Genomic DNA, 16,193 nt, shown 5'->3' on the forward strand with positions numbered 1-16,193 from the left:
GGGGGAAGAAATAGACAGTTGGAAATAAGGAAGAAAAGAAGGAAATTAAATGAAAGAAACCGGAACAAAAGGAGGAAGAGGGAGAGACTGATTAAGAAATGTAAAGAGGGGAAAGGTGAAAGAATAAAGACAGGACAGAGGATGTGAAATAAAGAGGAAGGGAAATGATTAAGATGGAAGAAGGACGGAGTCATGCATAGAACAGAGGAATGGAATGATGACGGAATGAAAGGAGGCAAAATTAACGGGACAGGAATTGATGAGGAGGAAGGAGTGGGGGAATGGCAGCAAGATGGGAAGAGGAAAAAGGGAAGGCATGATGACAGACATGACGAGTCAAAAGTCAAAGGAAGAGAACGGATGAAGAGAAACTGGAAATAGAGAAAGAATGATAGACAAAAGCGAAGAGGTGGAAATAAATATGTAAGGCGAAGGATACAAGGGAAGGAGGACAAAGGACAGGAAAAAAAAGGAAAAAGAAGAAGAAAAAGAAAAAATTACTATCAAGAAAACTACAAATGCAATACGAAGGAAAAATAATACAAACGGAAAAGGGAGTGAAAAAGAAGAAGGCAGGAGGAAAGAAGAGTGAGAGAGAGGATGAGTGTAAGAGAAAAGAGGAAAACGCGGAAAGGTGAATGATTAAAAAAGAAAGGAAGGGCTGCGAAGAAGGAAGGAACGGTAATGAAGAAATTAAGAAAGGGTAAAGACCGAAAGAAATGGTACAAAAAAAAAAAAAAAGGAACGAAGGGGAAAGAAGGAAGGAAGAAATGGGAAAGAAGAAAGGAAGAAATGGGAAAGAAGAAAGGAAAAAATGGGAAAGAAGAAAGAAAGAAACGGGAAGGAGGAGATAAAGAAACGGGAAAGAGGAATGGATGAATGAGAAAGAAGGAAGGAAAGATAGGGAAGAATAACGGAAGAAATAGGAAAACTGAAAAAATGGAAAAGAAGAGAGATGAAATGGAAAAGAAGAAAGGTTCAAATGGGAAAGAAAAAAGAAAATAACAAGAAAGAAGAAAAATAAAAGCAAAATCATAAGAACTGGTAGACGGAAACAACGAAGACTGGAAAAGAGAAAGGAAGAAAAGGGGCGACGACGACGACGGTGATGGTGATGAGGCGATGGAAAAGGACGAAAGAGTTGGGGGAAGGAGCCGGAAGCAGGTGAGTAAAGAATCCCCCCAAAAGAAAGAAGTAAAGAAGGGAAGTAAATGATAGGGGGCGAATACGCGAGACAAAGTAAAGGATGTAAGGGCGAATGAGAAATGAGGAAGGAAAAAGAGGAAGAAATGTATGGACTAAGTTACGAATGGAAAAAGGAAAAAAGACATGGAGGAAAACAAGTGGTGAAGAGAAAGAATGATGCAGAAGATGGAGAGAGGAAGGATGAAGACACACTAAGAATATGAAAGATGACGGAAAGACAGAAGATGAATGCGGAGGAAGACGATGAGGAAAGACAAAGAACAAGGAGGAGGCGGATGAAACAGGAAGAAGAAAATAAAAATAAATGAAAAAGATACAGAAGAAGAGAAAAACAAAAGGAGATAAAAAGAGAAAATGGAAAAGAGGTGAGGAGAGGAGAGGAGAGGAGAGGAGGAGAAGAGGAGGGAGAGAGGGAGGAAAGACGGCTCGATACTGAATGCAATGCCTTCGTGTTTTTAGTGTGTGTTGGGGGGCAGGGGGAGCCGGCTTGCATACTTTCCAGTGCTTGAGTGTGTGTGTGTGTGTGTGTGTGTGTGTGTGTGTGTGTGTGTGTGTGTGTGTGTGTGTGTGTGTGTGTGTTTCGTGGATGTGTGTTTTATCATTTTTATTTTTTTGAGCAGTTATGAAGTGCTTATAGGAATGCATCAGTATTTTCTGTATCTATAAATACTGGTATGCGTGTTTTATTGTGTGAACTGTATACATTAACTGTGAAGGCTTCGAGCAAGAACATACGAAATATAGCATAAGTATGTTGTCACGTGCTCAAAAAAAAATAAAATAAATTAAAATCCATGGTATAAAAGAACAGAAACAGCAGGAAAATGAGAATTGTAAAACAGAAAACAAAGCGGATGGAAATGGAGAACCACGAGATTTTAAAGAGACAAAAAAATACAATAAACCAAAATTTAAGAAAAGAAGGGGGAAAGGACGCGAATACATGCAATGGAAGCTTTTTGGGGAAGTAGGGAACTAGTTTGGACGAAAGGTAGAAAGGGAGGGAAGAGGGAGAAAAGGAAGGAAGAGGGAGAAAGGGAGGGAAAGGGGAGAATGGAAGGAAAGACGTGGAGGAAGAGAGAAAAAAAAGTGGGAGAGAGAAGAGGAATGGTTACGAAAAAGAGAAGAGTGGCAGGAAAGGGAGGGACGGAGGAAAGATAGGGAGGTATGGAGGCAACTGAAAGAGGGAGGGAAAGGAGACAGGGAGGGATGAGAAGGAGAAAAGAGAGGAAGAGAAAGCAGTGAGGGTGAGAGGAAGGGAAAACGAAAGGGAGGGAGAAGAAAAAGAATGGAAGGAGAAAATATGAAGGGAAGGATGGAGGGAGAAGGAAAAAAAAAAGGAAGGAAGGAGGAAGGAAAGAAAATGGGGCAAAGAGGAATAAGAAAAATGAAGGAATGGGAAGTATAAGAAAATATTATTTGTGCAGAGAGAGAGAGAGAGAGAGACTTTGGAGGGGCTGGTAGGAGGGAATGGAGAGAAGGAGAGAGCAGAAGAGAAATGTAGTAGAGAGAAGAGGAGAGAGGGGACGGGGAAGAAATGGGGAGTTATGGAAGGGGGGAAGGAGAGGAGGTAAAGTGGGAAGGAAAAAAAAAAGAGAGAGAAGAGGGTATGCACGTCATGTCCAACTGTTTACCTGTTTATCTATTTATATCTATCTACCTATCTATTTATTTATATATCTGTCTGTCTGTCTGTCTATCTGTCTATCTATCTATCTGCTGATGCTTGCAGGCTCCACTTAGTCTATGGGCAAGCGGAATACCCAGAGGGGAGAGGTGGTTCAAAGGAGCAGGAAGGGGGAAGGGGGGATCAAAGGAGCAGGGAGGAGGGAGGGGGCAGGGAAGGGGAGAGGGGGAGCGCTGGGGGAGGGAGGGGGAAGGGAGGGGAGAGGGGTGGAGCGCTGGGGGAGGGTGGGGGGAGTGACGGGGGAGGGGGGGCGCTCATCAAGGCAGGCAGAAACTTTCCCTGGGATCAAACGAGACTAAATATTGGGGGAGGGGGAATTTAAGCATCACCTGCCTGCCTCTTTCTCCTCTCCTCTCCTCTCTTTTTTTCTCTCTTTCCTCTGCTCTATCCTCTCTCTCTTCTCTCGATGTCCTCTCTTTTCATCTCTTATCTCCCCCCTTATTTTTCCCGCTATTTTTCTTTCTTTTTCTCGTCCACTTTTCCCTAATTTTCTATTCTACTCGAGGTTCATTTCTTCCCCTTCTCCTCCTCCTCCTCCTCCTCTCCTTTCCTTTCCGCTCTCTTATTTTTTTCTCTCCTCTCCTCTTCTCCCCTCCCCTCCTCTCCTCCCCTTCCTTCCCCTCCCCTCCCCTCCTCTCCTCCCCTCCCCTCCCCTCCCCTCCCCTCCCTCCTTCCCCTCCCTCCTCCCCTCCCCTCCCTCCCCTCCCCCCCACCCCTTCCCTCCTCTCCCTTCCCCTCCTCTCCTCTAAAGGAATTTGCTTTTGGGCGGACAGGGTTGGTAAAAAGTTGTACGTGGATAATGAATCTAGGGAAACGAGATCGCAGCCACCAAGACCTATATATTTTGCAATGTCCGTGGTAGAAAATAATGGGATTAAAAACTACCCAAACGATGTCCCTACCCCGAAAAAAGTAAAAAAAAAAAAAATGCACTGAAACTTTACATATTCGGGTACATAACGCAAAAAAAAAAAAATAATAATAATAATAGTAATAAATTCGGGAAATATATCCAAGAACACAGATTTTACTGCAAAGAAATACATGCATCAGAAATAGATAGGAAAAACTGTAATATTAATCTTTGTATCTATTCATCTATCTACTGCCTGATGCCACATCCTGTGAGGGGTGGCTTCGACAGATGGGCTTCCAGGCGTTTCCGTCCCTACTAAGTAACGACCCCTCTTCCCACGACAAAAGCTTACCTTACTATAGTCTCACACCATACCACCTCGATCTCGGTCTCCCTCTCCTCCTATGAACTATCTCACCCCAATACTACTACTACTAATAACAATACATTCATATCATCCTGACCATTCTTTTTCGCCTACGGATAGAATAATTTCCAACAACATCAACAGCAACAATAATACCAACAAATAATAATAATAATAATAATACAGTATATGTCAAGGAAGAGGAAGATATATTTTGCATTTTGTGAGGGGTAACTAAATCATCCTATGCAAGTCGTGTCTGGTGCGAACATTAATTATCAAGCGCGGGGTTTGCTGAATCTAGGGTGGGGAACAGAATAGGCGGAGGGAAAGGGAGGGGGATTAGAGGAGAAAGGGGGGAGAGAGAGAGGAGGGATGAAGGTAGGGAGAAGAGAGAGAAGAAAAGCAGGGAGGGAGGGAGAAAGAGAGGAGGAGGATGTAAGAGAATTAAAACTTGGCAAGGAGAGGGGGAGAAAAGAAAGAAGAGGACACTGTGATGAAAGAAAAGGGACAGGAGAGGATGGAGAGGTAGGGAGGAACTAGGGATGAGGAGAGAGGAAGAATGGGAAAGGAACGTGGGAATAACGGCTGAGAAAAGAAAGGGAGGGAGAAGGAAAGAGAGAAGGAGAGACAGGAAGGAGGAAGGGTAGAGGGGTAGAAAGGAAATACGAGAATGGGGTGAGGAAAAAGGTGGATATGAAGGAAAAAATGGCGAAAAGGATAGGAAGAGAGAAAAGGGAGGGGGAAGGAAAAAAAATAAGAATGAAGGAGAGGCGGTGTAGATGACTGATGTGGGGGAAGGTGGGGGAAGGGGAATGGGAAGGAGAAGGGGGCGTGGGTGAAAAGGATGGATGGAATGGAACATAAAGTTGAGGGGAAGTGAGGGGGGTATATGATAAAGGGTGGAGGGGTGGGTGGATGCAGAGGGGAATAACTGAAGGTATAAAGAGAATGAAGGAAGGGGGGAGAAGTGAAAGGAGGGAGATGAGGAAAGGAGTTTAGTAAAGGGAGAGGAGAATGAAGGGCATGAAAATCAGAGACGAAGGGGAGAGAGGCGGGGGATAAAAGAAAAAAAAAAGACACAAAAAGAGAATAATGAGAAATGACGAAGAGATATTAAAGAGAAACAGAAGCAAGAAAGTAAATGAGGTCAAGCAGGAGGAGGGAAGCAGGTGGGGAAGAGATGAGACAGAGAGGAAAGTGGAGATGAGAGAAGGAAGAAAATGAGCATCACACAAAGAGAATAAAACAAGAGAAAAGACAAGAGATGAAGAGAGAGAAAGAGAGAGGTGGAGGTAGGAAGGTGATTGAGTGCTGGGAGGGGGAGAGGGAGGGGGTGATAGGGGGATCGAGGAGGGGGATAGTGGGGGGAGGTGGGGAAGACTCGTGCTTGCCCATGGGATAAGGGGTGTAATCAGCGTTGCATTCAAGCACCAATTACCAATCTCGGACCCCCACCCCCCGCCCCCGAAAAATGGAAGCGCTAATTATCAGGAGCACACTATAGACACGCTCCTCTCTCATTTATTTTAAGGAATGAAAATTTATGAAAAAATGTATTGGGCGGCGAGGTATATATTGGCAATACTCTCCGGCCGCCGATGATGCTGCATGCTGAGGGATCAATACCCGGTCAAAATTTTGCTTGAAAACTAATTAGAAGAGGCCCCCGTGCTTTTGTAGACATGCATGCTGTTCGGGACCATCGTAAAATATGCCTGATGAATGCTTTTGCTCTTTCCCTTCCCATTTACCCCTGGACTGGAGAAAAAAAAAATGATGGTGGAAGGGAGACACACAGATAGAGGAAGAGGAGTAATGGGAACGCCGTGAATATACGTCTCTCTTTACCCACCCACTGCTCTTGCTCTGTCTGTGTCTGTCTGAAGGTCATTTTTCTTCTTTACCCCCATTTCTGTGGCAATTTCTGGCTTTCTGTCTGTCTGTCTGTTGGTCATTTTCTTCTTTATCTCCATTTCTGCTACCCTGTCTGTCTGTCTGTTGGTCATGTCCTCCTTTATCCTCCTCTTCTGTTGCTCTGTCTGTGTGTTGGTCATATCTTTCTTCATCTTCCTTGCTCCTGCTCTGTCTGTTATCTATTTGTTGGTCTTTTTTATCCTCCTCTGATGTTGTTCTGTCTCTGTCTGTCTTTTAGTCCCGTTCTTCTTTACCCCTTCTGCTCTTTCTCTGTGTTTGTGTTAGGTCATACTCCTCATGCCTATTGCTCTTGCTTTGTCTATATCTGTCTGATGGTCATTTCTTTATCCTCATTTCTGTTGCTTTGTCTGTAGTTGTCTGTTAATCATGGTCTTTATTCTCATCGGTTTTTGTGTGTCTCTGTCCATCTGTTGTCCGTTCTCTCGCTGCACAGCAGACTTCGTAATGATTTTTCCCTAGCGAATTATTTTCCACCTTACACTTTTTTTCTCTTGTCTCTTACGTATATCTGTTTAACACCGATAGTTTGCAACAGTACTATACGAGAGGGATTATTCAAGTGTATAATAAATCGCTGAGGAGAATGCGTTACTATATCTCCGAAACCATCTCAAAACACGACCCCTTCCCTCTTAAGATGTTGTATGGGATACTCCAGATCCGGATCCGGATCGGATCCGGATCCACCCAAAAATTTAATAATTTTTTCCTTGGCCCATGGCCTACCCTTCCACAAAATTTCATCAAAATCCGTTGATAACTTTTTGAGAAATCCTGGATCCGGATCCGTGGATACAGGATGTAGATCCAAATTTGGATCCGCCCCCAAATTTCATCATTTCTTTCTTGGTCCATGGCGCACCTTACCACAAAATTTCTTTGAAATTCATTGAGAACTTTTGGAGATATTGTGAGGGATACTCCGGATCCGGATCCGGACCAAGCCTAAGATTTAATCATTTATTCCTTAGCCCATTGCCCACCCTTACACAAAATTTCATCAGAATCCTTTCATAGCTTTTTGAATAACCCTACTAACAGACAGACAGAAAGACAGGCTAAAGCGGGGTAAAACATAACCACCTAGGCGGAAGTAATAAAAACAGAGTACGTCATCGCATTGAAGGGATTAATCCACCTAATCCCCCATTCTGGCCCTCAAGCACCAATCACAAAACTGCTTGGTGTGTAATATCCTCCGCGTCAATTATTGCAGAGAAGCGATTAGTCTTGGCTGCAGCGAGGGGGAGGAGGATTTGAGTGCTGGTTCATTCTTCAAAGGCTGACAGTTTGGTGTGGGTGGAGAAAGGGAGGGAGAGGGAGGAAGGGGGTGGGGGTAGGAAGAGCAAGAGGGAGAAGGGGAGAACAGGATAAGAGAGAGGGAGGTGGAGGGAAGAGGAGATGAGGAGGGAGAGAGATGGAGATGAGGGAAGGAAGGGCAGAGGGGAGTGGAAATGGGACAGAGGAGAGCATGAAGGAGTGGGGTTGGAGAGGGGAGACAGGAACAGGAAAAAGAGGAGGCTAAGAGAGAGGAAGAGAGAAGAAAGCCATGAAAGAAGGGAGGAATAGATTAAAAAATGAGGAAGTAAAAGTGGAGCTGAGGTAGTGGAGACGGGAAGAGGGGGAGAAAGACAGTGATGTATTAATTCCTCCTGTACTTCTCTTCTCCCCTATCGCACTGCAGACACTTGACGGCAGGAGGTAGGAGGTTGGGCTAGAAGCGAGTTAGATACAAGATAAAGGAACTAAGACTGAGAAAGAAAGAATCTAAGTCAAACTAAAATTCTTGAAACAAGATTGAAATTAAGATAAACCAGAGAAGGAAACTAAGACTGAAATTAAGAACGAAATTAAAGACCGGAATTAAGACGTAAACGAGAAAGAAACTAAGACTAAAATTAAGACTGAAACTAGAGAAAGAAACTAAGACAAGCTAAGAAGATGGGCTGAGGGTGGAGGCTGATCAAACCTCTTCCATACAATTCAGTAGTTTTCATTTTTATTCATGTTATTAACAGGCCATTTTGTTCAACGTAGGAGAGACATCTTGATGGGAAGGAGTTCTTAAAAACCATATATCACTTCTCCACTTTGAAAATTTTTCCTAAGATGAATAAAGGCCTCTGAAGAAGCACGGATATAATATGAAAACAGGGTATCTATATGATGTGATTAACGAGGAGGAAGAGGAGGAGAGAAGTTCTGAAAGACTAGCAAGGGAGAGAGTTAAGCTAATATGGAAGGAAGGAAGGAAGGATGGAAGGAAGCAAGGAAGGAAGGTAGATAGACAGAGGGAATTAATGAGTGAATGATGGTAGGTAGGCAGGAAGGTAGGACGGAAGGAAAGGAGCGGGCGAGTGAATGAAGAAAAGAACGATGGAAAGAATGACCGAAGAAACAAACGAAGGAGGAATATGCGGAACGGAAGGAGCGGTCGTGGGCTAGGTGTGTGTGTGTGTACTTTGAGGCTTTTATTAATAGGGGTGTGTGGTCCATTTTCTGGCGTGCCGCTGTGTTTGTGTGGAGTAAACAGCAGAGGCGGAGGGAAGGCCAAGTGGTCAGTGCCAGGCCAGGTAAGAGGAAGACGGGAGGAGGAGGAGAGGAAGGAGGGAGGAAAAGAGGAAGGCGAGAGAGATGGCGGAAGGAGAGGAGGGAGGGAGGGAAAGAGCAAGGCGAGAGAAACAGTAAGAGGGGGAAAGATGGAGAGATGAAAGATGGAAAGAGGAAACTATGGAGGGATGGAAAGTGGATGGATCATTAAGGAAGCTCCCTAACACCTCTTTCTAAACTACATACAGTATTTTGTTTACTACACCTTATTTCTCTTATGTGTTAAATCATGGCAATATCGCCTTACTCTGCATGAATAAAGTACAAGGAAGGGAGCTGACTCCTGAGGTAAGTGACATAACCGGTAAACGTTAAAGAGGAGGACAGAGGAATTATGTGACTCTAAGGAAGGAAGTGACTGAGGTTGATGAGGATTGAAGAAAAGGGTTGAACATCTGCAAGACTTCGAAGAGGGAACTCAGATGACAGGGGGGATGAGGTGAAAGAAACTGCTACACTGAGAAGTGGGGATGAGACAGTGCATGTACCGAGGTGGAAGGATGGTCAGAAAAGAGGCAACAATAAATCTTTCTGACTACGATGAGATGGAGTCGAGCTAAGAGGAGAAATAGGGACGTTGTTTACACTGCTTTTCAGACTTCTGCAACACGTCTTCCTTAGCGATTATTTTGTATTAAACACTAATTTTCTGATTTATTTTTTTCTATTGTCGACATAGCTTGTTTCAGTAACGCACAAGAGGATAAACACATGTACAGTAATAGGCAATATATATATAACTCAGAAAGTGTTAAAAAATCTCCAAAGCGACCAGAAACATGGCCCTTAGCAGAAGAAGAGTTGACACTGCAGGAGAATTAATGAAGGATAGATAATTTTTGTAAGATTAAGAAGAGGTGAAAGTGAAGGGAGAAGAAGGTGAAAGAGAAGGATGAGGAAGTGAAAGGGGAAAGGGAAAGGTGGTGGTGGTGGGGGGGTGGATGACGGTGGTAAGGGGAAAGGAAGGAAGAGGGAAGTTAGGTGGAAAATAGAAGGTGCGGAGGAAGAGAAGGGAAAATCCAACAGGAAATATGAGATGAATGGGGATGGAAGGGGTAGATTTGGCCAGGAGGGGGCCTTACAAAACAGAACAGGAATTTTTCATAATATCAAGAAGAGAAAGGATCAAACTAGGAGCAGATAAAAAGAAGAAAGTAGTCCTTCATCATTGGCACTCATTGACGAATTCTATATGGCTTTGGAGATTTCGTAGTGCCTTACTTTTAACTATTTATTTTCTACATTACACCTAGACATTATTTTTACCAGCCGCGATAGCGAAGCTGGTATTGTTTTCAGTTTGTGTGTGTGTGTGTGTGTGTGTGTGTGTGTGTGTGTGTGTGTGTGTGTGTGTGTGTGTGTGTGTGTGTGTGTGTGTGTAAATTTTACAGGTGCGCAGCAGTGAAAAAAATAAAAAGCGATAATGAGTTCGAAATTGGTGCAGGTGGGCCAAGGTTTGTCTGTCTGTTACCAAGATGACTTCGCAACAGCTCAAGATTTTATCACAGAATTATTACAGGTGTGTTGTAGGGATGAACATCTCCTGCGAGTATTGCTTTCACTTTTGTTTGCCTGTCTGTATGGTTGTGTGTCTGTTAGCACGATAACTTCGCAACCGCTCAAGATATCATCACAAAATTATACAGGTGTGTAGTGGGGATGAAAATCTCCTATAAGTTTGAAAATGGTGAAAGTAGGTCAAGGTCAAGGTCATATTTAGAGCCGCACTAGACATGTAACGTCTCGCGGCTGGTGTGATTCCCCCTTTGGAGCGCCTCTAATATTTCAATTGTATTTTTCTTGTAACGAGATGGTTAACTTAAAGAACATACACGAGGATTTTAAGAAAGTACAATGTGGGATAAATCGTTGAAGAAACGGCATTACGATAAATGATGCCAACTACAAATACGGCCCTGCAACACTTCCCTGCGTGGTGAGGGAGGGCGAGGCAGCCAGCATGCAGGTATGGAAGGGAGGGCTGCTTGCATGAAAGGGGAGAATTATTGATTTTACTCTCACCAATAATGACCCACATTCTGACTCACATTTCGGTCACATATGGAGCTTTGGTGGATGCTTCTGCGAATTAAGACAGCTCACGAAGAGGTATTACTATCTATTTCTCTTTGGTTTTCCGACATCATCATCATCATCATCATACCCACTCTTCCCATCTAAAGACTATGTCATGACACAGACTGCCTTAATTTAATGTGATAGTGAATTAAACAGAAAATTCATGTATACTGTATATATATGATGATGATGATGATGATGATGATGATGATGATGATGATGACGATGATGATGAAGAAGAAAGTAAGTTACGCATCAATACCTCACTAGGACACCTTCTCGGAGGTCCTCGTGTAATTTTAGGCTCCACATTGTAATCTTAATACAGACCTGAAGCGAACTTGGTTGATGGCAATACAAGCAATAACATGAAAACAAGGAATTACAAGGATACAATCAATAACAAGCAAAAAAGCAGTATATAAAAGGAATAACAAGGATAAAAACAATAAATACATGCAATAACAAGAATACGAGCAAAAATACAAGCAACAACATGGATAAAAGCAATAAATTACAAGGAAACAAGCAATAAATACAAACAATAACAAGGATACATGCAATATATACAAGCAATAACAAGGTTACAAGCAATAAATACATGCAATAACAAGGAATGCAAAAAAGGGTCTAGACTGGATGTATCGTGGTGGGGTTATGTGGTAAAATGGGGGTAGGGGTGGGGGGGAGAAAGGGTGGAGAGACGGAGAGAAGTCTGGAGAGGAGAGATGATGGGAATGGGAAAGGAGAGAAGATGGGGAAGGGAGAGGAGAGAAAATGGGGAAGCGAGGAGAAAGAGTAGGGAAGAGAGAGAATGAGGGAGAGGAGAGGGACTTGGGGGGAAAAGAGAGAAGAGAATGGGGGGAAGGGAAGGCAAAAGGGAAGGGAGGGGAGAGAAAGGGTGTGAGAATGTGAGGGGATGGGGAAAAAGAAGTTTGAGTGGTGAAGAGAGACTAGAAAAGGAGAAACAAGAAGAGAAAGGGAAGCAGAAGGGATAGACAGCGAAGTGCAATAATTCTGAAGGATGTAGGGAACAGCAAAGATGAAAAGAGGGAGGAAAGGAATAGGAAGGGCAAGCGAAGAACGAAAAGTACGGAGGCAATGAGAAGTGAAAGAAAGCAGGAGACAACGAGAGGTGAAAGAAAATAGGAGAGGTGCTGGGAAAGGAGAAGGGAAGGCACGGGACAGAAGAAAGAAGGAGGTGAAAGAAATGGAGGAAAGAGAGCGAGGTCAGCAAATAAAAACAAAAAAAAATAAAAGGGAGGAATTATAGGGGAGAGAGAGAGAGAGAGAGAGAGAGAGAGAGAGAGAGAGAGAGAGAGAGAGAGAGAGAGAGAGTATGGAAAGCACGAGACAGGAAGAAATGGAGGAGAATTGAATGAAAAGGGAAGAGAGGAAGAAAATGGAGGAAAAGGACTACCAACAGCCAGTGATGAGGAAAGTAGAGACAAAAGGAGAGGAAGGGAGAGAAAACAGGGAAAGCATGAGACAGGATGAAAATAAAAAGGAATGAACGGGGAGGAGATGAGAAGGAAAAGAGACGGAGGAATGAAAATAGAGAGGAAAGCGAAAGCATGAAGTTACTGGCAAGACAAGGGAGAGAGAAGGATGAGATATTGGTTAGGTAAGACGGGGTAAAGTTGGAAGGGAAAAGGGGAGAGGGTAAGAGGAAGGGAACTGAGGTAAGGGGGTAACGGAGAAGGGAAGGGGTGAGAGAGACGGGAGGGGGTGAGGGGGAAAGGAAGGGTATAAGGAGAGAAAGGAAGAGGGGAGGGGAAAAGAAGAGAGGGAAAGGGACAGGAGAGGGGAGTAGAAGTGAGGTGACGGAAAGGAGTAAAATGAGGAGAGACAGAAGGGTAAGATGAGGAGGAGAGGGATAATGAGGTGAAGGGATGACGGGGAGGGGGGGAGGATCAGCGGTAAGCTAGGGAAAAGAGGGGGGGGGGTGAAAGCAACACCTCACACGACTACGTCACGGAGGCAACTTTACCAACAGGTTTTTGTGTGCTTGTGGCCAGTCCGGTCCTTTCCTGCCTGCCTGTTCGACTCTCTCCTGCTTTCCTGCCTTACTCTCTCCTGCCTTCCTCCTGCCTGCCTGTGCTGCTTTCTCCTGCTTTCCTCCTGCCTGCCTGTGCTGCTTTCTCTTGCTTTCCTTCCAGCCTCACTCTCTCCTGCTTTCCTTCTTCCTGCTTAGTTTTCTTGTTCTTACGTCCTACCTGCTTCTCTCTCTTCTGCCTGTCTTAATCTCTCCAGCTTTCCTCCTAACTAATTCATTCTCTCCTATTTTCCTCCAGCCTGCTTGTCTTTCTCCTGCTTCTCTCTCTCTCTCTCTCTCTCTCTCTCTCTCTCTCTCTCTCTCTCTCTCTCTCTCTCTTATGCTTTCCTACCTGCTTTACTCTGTCCATTTTATCTCCCTGTCTCTGACTGTCTGCATCACTGTCTCTCCTGCTTTCGTCTCTGCCCCACTCTCAACTGCTTTCTTCCCCTGTCTCTCGCTCTCTTGACTCCCATCTTCCTGCCTCCTTTATCCTGCTTCCTTCCCATTCTTCTGACTGTCTATCTGTCTTTCTGTTTATCTGCCTAAGTCTCTCCTGATTTCCTACACATTGCTTTGCTCTCTTGCCTCCCTTCTTCCTGCTTGTTTCCCTCCTTTCTCTTACTTTTCCTTCCCTCCAGCTTTCCTCTATCCCTGCTTCAATCTCTCCCCCCTTCATGTCACTCTGTTTGTCTGTCTCCTCTCTCGCTCCTGCTTTTCTGTGCCCTGTCTTCCTTCTTCGTTTTATTCCATACAGTGTTATTCTTTTTTTCCCTCCTTCTTTAGCACTTCACTCATCTGTTTTCCTTCTTCTTTCTTCTCTATTTCCTGCATTTTACCATCTCTTTTCCCCTTTCCGCTTCTCTCCTCTTTTTGTTCTCCTCTCATACTTCATTCTTTCCCCTGCTTTCCTATAGCTTGCCTTCCTCCTTCGTTTGTGCCTCCCTCCTTCCTTCCTCACTTTCTTTCTGCTGTATAGTTTTTCTAGCATTCCTGCCTGACAACATGACTGCCTTACTCTCCTACTTCTTTATGCCCTGCTTCCCCCTTTCCTTCCTTCCTTCCTTCCATCCTGCCTTCCCCTTGTGTCCTGTCTTCCACTTACCTTGCTACCTTCCTTCCTTCCTGCATTACTCTTCCTTTATCCCCTCTTCCTTATTCCCTCCCTCTTTCATCCTGCCTCCATCTCCTTCCTACCTTCCTTCTTTCCTTCCTTCCTTTGCCCGTTCTTCCTTTTTGCCTCCATCTTTCATTCTGTCACCCTTTTCTTCCTTTAAGAGGAAGTGCTATGGAAAGGGTGTAGTGCCAAGGGATTGTCTTATTTAGCAAAAAAAAAAAAAATGAAATAAACTGAAAAAGGCATAACATCTGGGCCAAGTTAAGATGAAAAGAGTATACAAATCTACATCACCGGATTGAAGGACTTAATTTTACCAAATTACACATCAATACACTGGCACAATAATTTTTAATACATATATTATCATTGCAAAGAAAATAATCAACAAGAAATTATTACCAGACCGGAGTCAAATTCCCGTAAGACACTCGACTATTATCATTAAAATCATATGGTAATCGGCCTTAACTACAATACCACTCGATAATCACCCACATAACGCTAAGCAGTACCAGACGTCATTACTTTTATTATTATTATTATTATTATTATTACACAAGCAAGTTCAGTAGTCATCTTCATTTAACTAGCAATACAGCCATCGTCATTAAACCATTCAGCACGAGAAGGCCCTTTTAGTTTGTTCCAGCTGACGTCAAACTCTTTTACTTGGATTCCTCTCGCTGTGAAAATTTAGTGAAGGACATACAGTACTCACCATGCTACGTCATATCACTTCTCCTACTTCTCTTCCAATGTGCCTTGATAATCTGTCCCGTGATTCTACTGCAACTGACACTGCTTGCTATATCTGGCCATAGATCAGTGTCATCTGTGTCATTTACTTCGGATTCAATAAACTAATTTTCTAATACCGTACGCAGAAAAGCAGGGGAGATGACAGGCCACTTAACCCATTCAGTTCACACAGGTCTCTCCCGTGCTGCATAAAATGGTATAAAGAAAACAACAAGAGAAAAAAACAGTCAACAAATGGGTAAATGGGTTCAGAATCCTTACCTTATTTACCTCCAGACGATTTTATTCAGCTCAAAAGAGACATACCGTATTACGAGCAATTTTGAAGGCTTTAACTCACACCCCAGCACCCAAATTCTCCTCTGAGTTGATATAATCGCCTAGAAGTAGCAAGAGTATGTGAAAAATATCGTCCTGGAAAAAACGTATTAATTCTTTCGGTCCGATGACTGCTATATTCCACCACCAACCCCCTTTTCACACTTTCTTCACCATCATCACCACAATCTTTCATCATATCATTCATAATATTTACACCACCACCAGCCTCTCCCTATCGTCACCACTATCACTATCATCATCACCACCATCCACCACTAACTTCCACCACATCGGTCTCATCCTATTACCATCACCAATACCTACCACCCCCACCAACCTACCACAACCACCGCTATTCTTATCGTCCACCAACTCACTACCACCACCATCATCATCATCACCATCATCGTCTACCATCCCACCAGTTCACCACAGCCAAAATCGTCTCCACCTACCACCCCGCCAACCCACTACTTCCACCACTACTTACAACCCCACCAACTGGCCACAACCAGCAATACCACCACCTACCACCACCATTCCATTGTCACTATTACCACCACCATAACCACCACTACCACCAGCAGCCCATTTCCCCACCACCTCCCCACCTCCACTACCACCAACACCTCCACCACCACCATCAACATCATAGCACCCTACCACCACCACAATGACCTCCCATCATTACCACCACCATCATCCCACCACCAATACTATCATCCCCACCACAACCACATTCTTCCACTCTCCACCACTACTACTATTATACCCACTTCAAGACTCACTGTATTTCCACCACCACTACCATCGTTCCCACTGTTCCCAGACTCTCCCTATTTCCACCACCAGCACTACCAACATCACTACTACCTGGCTCCCTACCTTAACCACCACCACTATCGTCATCATCATCATCATCACCAGAATCCCTAACTCCACTACCATTCCCCCCTACTACCACCACCACCATCATCCCCCACCACCACCACCACTATCACCACCATCAAGGGACAGAAGTGCTCTCCCACCCGCCACTAATATGCAGTTTGGTTTTGCATTTTTATTGTTATTAAAATGCGCAGAACTAATGCCTATTGTTATTATGGTCATTATCACTGTTTTATTATTATATTTGCCTGAAATGTTATCGTTATCAATGCTTCGTTAGTGCTATATTTTACCGTCATGCCCCCCGGCCCGCCTCGCTACGTG

The sequence above is a fragment of the Coenobita brevimanus genome, chromosome 89, assembly GCF_032717465.1.
Source record: "Coenobita brevimanus isolate Jiangsu-jjx chromosome 89, ASM3271746v2, whole genome shotgun sequence".
Classification (NCBI taxonomy): Eukaryota; Metazoa; Arthropoda; class Malacostraca; order Decapoda; family Coenobitidae; genus Coenobita; species Coenobita brevimanus.